The 9,662-nt window shown below is 36.8% G+C and overlaps 1 long non-coding RNA gene across 1 annotated transcript; it reads left to right on the plus strand.

Annotated features, from left to right (window-relative positions):
• Window positions 1–5,922: 5,922 nt before the first annotated feature.
• On the plus strand, window positions 5,923–9,558 carry LOC109220211. The gene is made up of 4 exons (XR_002067044.1): window positions 5,923–6,057; window positions 6,148–6,234; window positions 6,444–6,508; window positions 8,793–9,558. It is a non-coding gene; the product is annotated as an uncharacterized LOC109220211 (long non-coding RNA).
• The last annotated feature ends 104 nt before the right edge of the window (window positions 9,559–9,662 follow it).

Genomic DNA, 9,662 nt, shown 5'->3' on the forward strand with positions numbered 1-9,662 from the left:
TAAAGGAATGCCAACTAACGAAGAGTAGATGAAGAGGCACGAGCTTTAGCAGGCACGGTCAAAAATCCAAGCTGAGTCAACAAGTAAAGTCATTATCAATAACTTGAAGAAAAGGTTGGAGGACTCTAAAGGCAAATGGCCAGAAGTGTTACTTGGGGTCTTATAGGCTTATCGAACAACCACAAAAACAAGTACGGGAGAAACACCGTTCTCGCTTGTATACGGAGCTGAAGCTTTAATTCCAGTTGAGATAGGGGAACCAAGCACGAGATATACACAACTACCGAGAAATCAAATGAAGAAGAGATGCGAGTAAACCTGGATTTACTTGAAGGAAAGAGGGAAGCTGCGTTAATAAGGATGGCAGCACAAAAACAAGTTATGGAACGATACTATAACCGGAAGGCTCGTCTCAGATATTTTAAGATTGGGGACTTCGTTCTTAAGAAAGTTTTCCAATCCACGAAGGCAGCTAATGCAGGAAAGTTAAGTCCAACTTGGGAAGGACCTTATAAGATTCATGGAATCACAGGAAAAGGAGCCTATGAGCTTGAAACATTAGATGGCAAAATTCTACCCTCAAATTGGAATGCTGTTCATTTGAAGAGATACTATTTCTAAGGAAAAGAAATACTCACGGGCAGGTATCCCTATTAATTATTTTTTATTCTTTGAATTAATTAAATTTTACTAACGATTTTAGATGATAGGCAAAAAGCTAACCCATACTAAATGATGAATTACGACCTGCAAGACACGCGGAAAGAACATAATTCCCGATCTAGGGTTACAACTATTCTGATAGAAGTTTAAAGGGGTTAAGCAGTCTTCATCTAAAATCGTACCTCCGAGTCCCGTTTGTTTTTCCTTTTCAGGAAAGGACCGCATTGGAGGAATAATCAAGTGCTCGAGATTTCATACTTCAAAGCTCAAACACTTGGGGGACTATATAATATACATATGATATATGTATAAAGAAGGCAAAGAAGACTGAAGATAACTAAAGTTCAAGTCAAGCCTAAAAAGTCTACTCATCGAATGAATCAAGTTCAGAGCAAAGTTACGAGCCAATAACACAAAGCCAGCCAGTCAAAACCTTATAGATTTCAAAATTTTATGATATCTAGGTTAAAGGCAATGTTTAGCCATGGGTTATAAAGAAACCCTTGGATTTTATTTCCCTTGCAAATCTTTTGTAAAGAAAACAGTTACGAAAAAGTTATAGAAGTTATTTAAATACATGTAAGATGTTATTTAAACTTGACAAAGTTCGAATGAAAACTTTATCAAAGTTATTTGAAGAAACATGTGTGTTCCTATTTCTTTTGTCGTACATTTACACCGTTATGAAGTTGAGACGTCTTCTTCATTAAGTGTCGAATATAAGAGGGCCCTCTTTTATAAATTCATGTTTGATTCAGATATCCATGAAGTTAACAAAGCATTTTTTGCAAAAAAGGTAAGACAAAAACCCACGAATTAACAAAAAAGACCTTGAGTATAAAGACAAAAACGAGCAAAACAGAAGCTCAAGACAATTAAGTTCAACAAAAACTTCTTAATATTGAAGTTTAGACTAAGTATGAACCTAGTCGTAAACTATTTGTCATTTATACAAAATGCCCCAAAAAGGTCTGGGGACTTGTCATTTCTAAAAACCAAACCCCCAAATGGGACCACGGGTAAAACCACCAAAAAAAAAGAGTCACACTTCACAAACTTTCACTAAGGAGCAGAGGAAAGATCTAAAGCGGTATCACTAGCAGCATCAGAAGGTTTGAGTTGATTTGAAGGAGTTGAGGCAGTCACTGTACCCATATCATCTTCAACATGTTCAGGAGTATCAGCCATGGGTGAATGAAAATCTTGACCTTGCTGAATTTTTTCAATGGTCTCCTTTATCTTGGCTAACTCAGCGTCCAAGTTGAAGCCCTCTTGGCTAGCCTCCATGAGGGTATCATGGCGAGTGTATAAAATAGCCCAACTCACTTCAATGACAGTCTTGTCCTCAAGAATCTTATAATCTCTCTCCCATTGATCAATCTCATTTTTGAGCTTTTCATTCTCGGCCAAAGCAGTATCACAAGAAGATTGCAGAGGGGCAAGGGAACTTTCTAAAATCGAACCTTATCAGAAGACTCACGGAGATCTTCTTGGGTTTTGGTAAGTGTTTGCACAAGTTCACCAGCGTAGACCTCTTTCTCGCTCAGCAATGCCTTTAACTCTCTAATCTCTTCACTAGCTTTGGAGAGTTGCTTAGAAAATGATGTCTCTAGGAGATTATTGTCCTTGTCAGCTTGATTTGAGGAAGCCTTCTCAACTGCTAATTCTGAAGTCAAAACCTTCAACTGCTGCTCTAAGGTGCACTTGTTTTCTTCTAACACTTCCATATCAATTTGAAGGCTTTCATATTGTTCTTTCCAGTTGTCTGCTTCAATCTGATAATCGTGCATTAACTGTTCCGTATGAGAAACCCTCTTCATCATCTCTGTGCCAATAAGATTGATCTAAAAAAAAAAAAGGGGTAAGAGCCTTAATAAAAGAAGGATGGAATAAAGAGTAAAAAGAAACAAATACCTTTAATGAGGATTGCACTATGTCATTCATCCAAGTCAAAGAGCTATGACTCTCGAGCTTGGATTTCTCAACTAGACCGATCAGAGGTTTCAACCATACGTCAGCCTGACCTGACTTTTTCAAGAGATTACCATCGGTAGGGACCTCGATGGTAATCTGTTTCATCATTCCACTTCCGCTCGAAGAACCAACCTCAGTATGAGGAACGGTAGTAGGAGGAAATGTGGAAGAAGTCATCATAATTTGGGGCGGAGCATCAATAGTAGCAGTTACAACTGGTAAAGAATGAGCCACAGGAACAGGCATGGTAAAGGAAGCAAGGGGTACTTCATCGGAAATCAAATCTAAATTTTCATTATCAAACCCACGAGCAAAAATCTGATCAACAGAGTCACGAGCTGCTGCAGGAGTATCGTCATCAGAGCTCACCAAGGTGGCATCGACAACTTGGGTTATGGGAACAGAACGGGGAGGAGACGCTTCATCGTCTGAAAAGACGCGTCTTCTGGCTCGTGGCCTTTTTATCAAGGAACCTCCGTCCTGTTCCTCATCTTCTTCAGAATCTTGGACTGCTGCAACCTTCCTTTTTGATGAAGAACTCAAAATGATTTCTTGAGCTCTCTCCAACAAGACTCTGGAAGTCGCGACTGCTTCAGCACTAATACCACGAATGGAAAATCCTGATAAAAAGAAGGATTAAACAAGTTCTAAGGTAAAGATGAAGGAAAAGGTGAAAAAGAGAAGAGTAAAGCATTTACCATGAGTTTTCACTTTCCAACCAAACCTGTGCGGAAGGTTTTTCCACGATCGACCTTCCATTGGAGCAACTTTCAATAACTTTTCTACCCAACCACGGAAATTGGGAATCTCATCAACAATTCCCATGGTTGCTGGGAAAAAAGAAAAAAAAAGTTAAACAGTAGCGAGAAAAATAAAGGGAAGAGATAGAGAAAGTTATAAAAAAAAAACTCACGTGCAAAATTCCACTTCTCAGGAAATGGAACATTCTCTTCGCTCACTAAACCAACAGTGGGGGCAGCAACAAACCTGGCATACCAGCCACGGTCCTTATCGTCCTCGGGACTAACGCTCTTTTACTTCTCGCGACTAAAGTGAAAATGCCATGACGGAAAAGCTCTCGAGAGTAGAGATGAATCAAATGGGAAAAAGTAAAAGGCAAGCTAGCCATCCTTGTTAAATGTCTTAAGCAAGCAACAACCCTCCACACGATGGAGCCAATCTGTCCTAGACAAACGTTGAAAAAATGACAGAATTCAATGATAACAGAGTCAATAGGTGGTTTGAAATTCAGTGTAAAGGAATACGTGTACACAAAAGAAAACCCGGTCAACTAAGATATAATTCTTTGGTTCGCATTCGCAATTATAATAGGGAAATCAGACTTCCAATGGCAATCCCTACGAAAAATAGAAATCAGGCCTTCAGTAATTTGAGAAGGGTAAATGTCAGCACAAGAAGAAATAGAAGAAATTTGGTTTCTAATTGATTCTCTATCAGTATAAAAAGATAGATCAGCAGAGACAATTTCATCCACTAAAGGATCGCGAACGGGTTCAAGAGAATCTTTACTTCTAGATGAAGGTCTATGGGAAAGAGAACCTCTAGTTCTAGAAGGAGGAGTAGAACTCACTGAAGGAATAGAAACACCCCTTACAGATGAAGACCCTAAACTACGCAATCTTCCTCCTCTTCTACTTCTAACGGGAGCAAGAGGAAGATTATCAACAATGGGGACTCTTCGAGGGTTAGGGTTTGAAGAAGACATGGCAGTATGAGGAAGAAGAAGACAAGAATGAATATTCTAAGATATGAAACTTTTTATGAGAAAGACAAAGAAAAAAGCTATATTTATACTTGGAAGCAATCGTCAAAGAAAAGGTGTAATGATGGAAACATCATGATGGAAGCTGTCGCTTCGTAGTTGGTGAAGCCGCAAAAAAGCCCTAAAAGACGCTGAAAATTTGCAGAACCAATCAGAAGATGCCACGCGTCACGAGCATTAAATGGAAGTGACACATAAAGCATCAGTTCCAAAGAAGGTATAATGGCGGCAAAAATTCCCGCTTTAATGAGATCCACTTCCCAAATATTCTATTGATGAATAAATGGCAAGTGGGGGGACTATCTATATTGGGAAAAATTAAATTAATATATCGAATTAATTATGTGGTGTCATGTCATGACACGTGGAGTGGTAAAGGAATGCCAACTAACAAAGAGTAGATGAAGAGGCACGAGCTTTAGCAGGCACGGACAAAAATCCAAGAAAGCCAAAAGGGATAGGTGCTCGAACCTCTTAGTATTCTGAAGAGGCGTCAGAAGAATGAACCTAAATAGCAAAAGGGGTATAGATACATATTATTGGAAATTAATAGGCATTAATTACAGAAAGCGTTACAGAATCTGTACTAAATTCAGTTACGATTACCAATTTTAACGTTACATTAAATGCCATTGATTGTCCATAAAAACTCCATTATGAGAGGATAAAAACGTATTACTTAGAAATAGCTATAAAAGGTGAGGAATGAATTTTTATAAGGACACGAAATACTATTGAAATATACTGATTTATTTTGCTTTCTATTCAGCTATTATTTACATCAATTATTCCTATTTCTATTTGATTATCAGTAACCCAAGTTCTTCTAAAATAAAGCTTTGACCGAAATCCCAATTTTTTTGTTAAACAACTAGGTTCAAATGAAGTCAAACAAAACAAGGTTTTTCAACCTTTCATCTCTTACTTGGTGATTATCGATTCACCGTGACACCTAATTATTCTACCTTCCAACATTTTGAAAGACAAAACAGAATATACAAGTATTCTTTAAAAAAGTCAATATTCAGATACAAATTGCCTCTCCATTTCGAAACAAGATATAGATTTACTATATAGTAGGAGCACTACTTGTTTGAAGTAACAACGACGAAAAAAGCAGAACTTTTATCAATTAGAATAGCATGACCCTCCTAAACAAAGCTCATCCTAAATATCTTTATCCAATATTGTCTTTGATACTCCTTAACACACTCTCGTGATTATGGTAGCTAAATTCACTTCCTAAAATGCTTTCTCCTACAGATAATCTTGCTCGTGTCAATAATACAGGCAAAGTGATAAAGATTCAACCTTTGATTGACCAAATACGTAAAAGAATGAGGAGGTACTACCGAAGAAAATATTTCTATATTATAGAAGAGCAAGTTTTTCGACATGGCTATTTAATGTCTTTTCTGAAAAAAGTGAGGGTAGTTTAGACTTTCAACCAATACTAATGTAGCTTACTTATGACCATGTGTTCATTCAACATCCCTCCAAAGTGTGTTGTAACACTGAGACACAACATATTAGCTTTTCTGCTTCGTTTTTGCTCCTCTTGCTTCTTCGCGTCTCTCTTTTCTTCTCTTCCTCCTTGGCTGCTCCATTTGTTATTATCCATGAAGTGTTGTATGTAGGTAACTTCTTTCACTTTGAATTATCATCAAAACTTTTGGGATTTTAACCTAATTTTTGAAATTAGAATTTTAAGAACTTTGATTTCATAGATGTACCACACAATTGAGAGTGTTGAAGTTCACAGAAGAATCCGCAACCTCTCGGCAAGAAGAGATCAGATTCCGACATAATCGCCGGTATAATATCTTCCAATTTTCTTTATTTTTCATATATATCTGGTTTCTTCTCTTAGCAAATCCTGATTACTTGCAAATTTGAGTTTCTTTTTTTTTTTTCTTTTGCCTTCTTTGGTAGTTTACGAATTTTGATATTTGTTTGAGAAAAAATGGGACTTGGAGAAAGACGAGCATGGTAAATTAGGGATTTCGATGTTTGTTTGGTGCAGTTTCAGGTGTAATTTCAAATCTCTCCTCTTTATGCATTTTGTCTGTAACCCAGTTCTCACTTCAGGTGAGTTTTGTTTCTTCTTCTTCTTATTTTTTTGCACTCATTTTTTGGTAATGAAGATATAATGGGTATATATTTGTTATTCTATGATTAAGAGGATCGCAGAAGAGAAAAATAATAGAAATTTATTTATTGAAGAAGAGAAGATAACCTTCAAACTACTCATTCGCCAGGGATGACAACAACTCCGTTGAGTTTGGTTCTTTGTATTTCTATTTTCTTTGTACGTCTTTATGAAGTTAGAACATGGTCGCGCATAGCGGGAGCTTAGTGTACCGGGCTGCCCATTTCAACTTTATCCTCTCATAAAACCAAGGAGAAAAGTGAATGAAAGATGGTGATTTCTGTGAGAGATTTTAGAAAAGGAAATAATCTGACATTGACATCTGGTGCAACTGTCTCAAGCAAAAGATAACTCCAACTAGATGGGATTATAAAGTTAAAGAAATCTTTCATGGGAAATGAACACAATCTGACAAAGGATAAATGTAACATAAATATCAGTTACAGAGTTGCATCAAGTAAAAATGAATGCAAAACCATTACATGTTTCTCAATTAAACAATCGACTACTCTCACTGCCAAATTAATTGGTGTCACTATATGAATCATCTTTATCCATTCCACTCTGTTCAAATCCATTTCATTCCAACAATAAATGCAAGTCAAATTAGAGTTTTTTTTATCAGTAAAGAAGTCAAATTAGGCTTTTCTAAAACTAAAAGTTCTTTAAAAACACTGCATGTTATGGTTAATATAAAAGGAATCAGTGAGCAAACATCATTTGAGCTATATGACCAAGGCGATATCGCAGTATGTCTTTTGAAGAGTCAGTTACGCAAACAAACAGAAGAGTACAAGTAATAACACATGCAGCAAGTGCATTGTAACAAAAAATTATCAATGCAGGGTACACAATAAATCAATACCGCGTAGTTATATGATTTTATCGGGAAGTATGAGTTTCGAACTTTTAAGCAACTAAAGGATAGCTCGGTGTTCTAAGCTCCCGCTATATGCGGGGTCCGGCGAAGGGCCGGACCACAAGAGTCTGTTGTACGCAGCCTTACCCTGCATTTCTGCAAGAGGCTGTTTCCACGGCTCGAACCCATGACCTCCTTGCCACATGGCAGCAACTTTCCCAGTTACGTGAAGGCTCCCATTCTGAGCTTTTAAGCAATTGTGGTACATAAATTGATCAAATAATTACCCTCGGCATCTTCATGATGCTGAGGGTAAAGCTAATGAACTGAAAGATTATGAACTGAATGGTTGAGGGTAAAGCTAATGACTGAATACTGCTGAACTATACGAATCTCGACTATTTCTATTAAAGTAATCATAACGCTTCTGTTACCCTAAAAAAAAAATCCTCAATTATGGCGAACCTCCGGGTTACTGGGATCATTACTTATATCCTGGCCATTAGAATTTACCAAAAAAAAGACACCTTTTTGTATCATTTACTGTGGTGGGAGCTTTGATCCACTTTCTGTAGGTTTAGCTAAATCTTGGAAGGAAAACATTAAGAAAATTAAGCAGTTACTGGGGAGAAGCTTTTATCTAAATTGGGAGGAAGAACTAGAGAATATAATCATTTCCTGAGATGTTTAAGAATTCTAATCTTCAAGTGACACGGGTACTCGGGTAGTGAAATCTTGGGAAGTCGATATGAAAGAGTAAAAAGCCTGGAAAGCCTCCTCTTTTATATGGAAAAGCTGCTGCACCAGAAGGTTTTTGTCCTGCAACATTGAATCAAAGGTTAACTTTTAAAGCTCGAAGGCCAGTCATTCTCATCAGACCAATAAGAGGAATATTGTGATACTTAATCTGTACTTACATTGCTCGACAAGAGCATTACTTCTGCTAAATTATGGAAGAACTATGAGGTCCTTGGTCTTTCCTGGCGTCTAGAATGAAGGTCCTTTGATTTACTCTTGAGATCACAATGTTGTGTGTTATTTACCATGCGTCAAAATAGGCACATGTTTGCAAAAAATCTGAATTTGGTTTAGTGCTTATATATTAAAAGAATTGCACCACTACATTTTCTAAATAAAAGATTAGTACAAGCAACTCTTATAATATTTGCAAAACTAAAAGATTTCAGCTAATACGAGCTTTAAGCTACATAATTCTGCTTTCAAGCTACCATTGTGCTATTTGGCATATATTCTTGATTTTATTTTTCTTCACACCGCATTACAATTGAGAGTAATAGTTCTCACTGCTTTTCTTCACTATTTTTTTGCGAGTAAGAGTTCTACTAATAATAAAGTTGGTGCAGCTGACATTTACATGCAAGATGTTTGGTCATGATGGAGATCACTCGATTTGACTCATGTATTTAGGAAGTGTAAAGTCAAGGGAAATTCTAGAGCACCAATACAGACACCAGCAACTTTGATGTTCATGGATTGGTACATTCCTATTACTTTTATCGACTTTCTGATGTTATGTTCTTGGTTCTGCTTTAATCTTTTAGTTTAGTCAACTTTACTTTCGAACCTTGAAAGGTTGTGGCCATATAAGTGCATTATGACTGTATGTAGAATTCCATGGAAGGTTCTCGAATAAAGCTGGCTCTTCCTATCATATTATTCTTTTACCTATCTTATTATTTGAGTTGATATAGTAAGAGTTTTGATTTCATACTTTTAATATTAGCACAAGCATTTCAGCTACTTTGGCTAATGACTGATTTTCATGCTCCCTTGAACTCTTTATTCTGGGATGTTGATTTGCAAAATTAGAAAACAATTGCACTGCTTTTTAGCTGCAACATCCAATTATTTACTGCCTCTTCACACATAAAGATTGTTTCACTGGTTGGTCTATGCATATTGGGAGATTCATTTTTCCCGGTCTGCAAAGGTACAGAAAATATCTTAGTGACAACAAGATTAGTGCATGTAGTATTGCCTTAGTAAACTGCCCTAGGATCTTTTGACTGTTGGGACATACATGTTTCTCGGTTAACTCGATCTGTGGCACATTTTCTATTATGATATCTATTAGCACAAATGAAGAATAAAGGGAGAATATGAATCTCTTGGGAAATGTTAAATGAGTCGAACGTTATATGTGAAGCTATTTTTTTTTCCAGTATTATGGTTTTAAAAAAACGCGAATTGAAAAGAACTTTACTAAAATTAAT

Source organism: Nicotiana attenuata, unplaced genomic scaffold, assembly GCF_001879085.1.
Source record: "Nicotiana attenuata strain UT unplaced genomic scaffold, NIATTr2, whole genome shotgun sequence".
Taxonomy (NCBI): Eukaryota; Viridiplantae; Streptophyta; class Magnoliopsida; order Solanales; family Solanaceae; genus Nicotiana; species Nicotiana attenuata.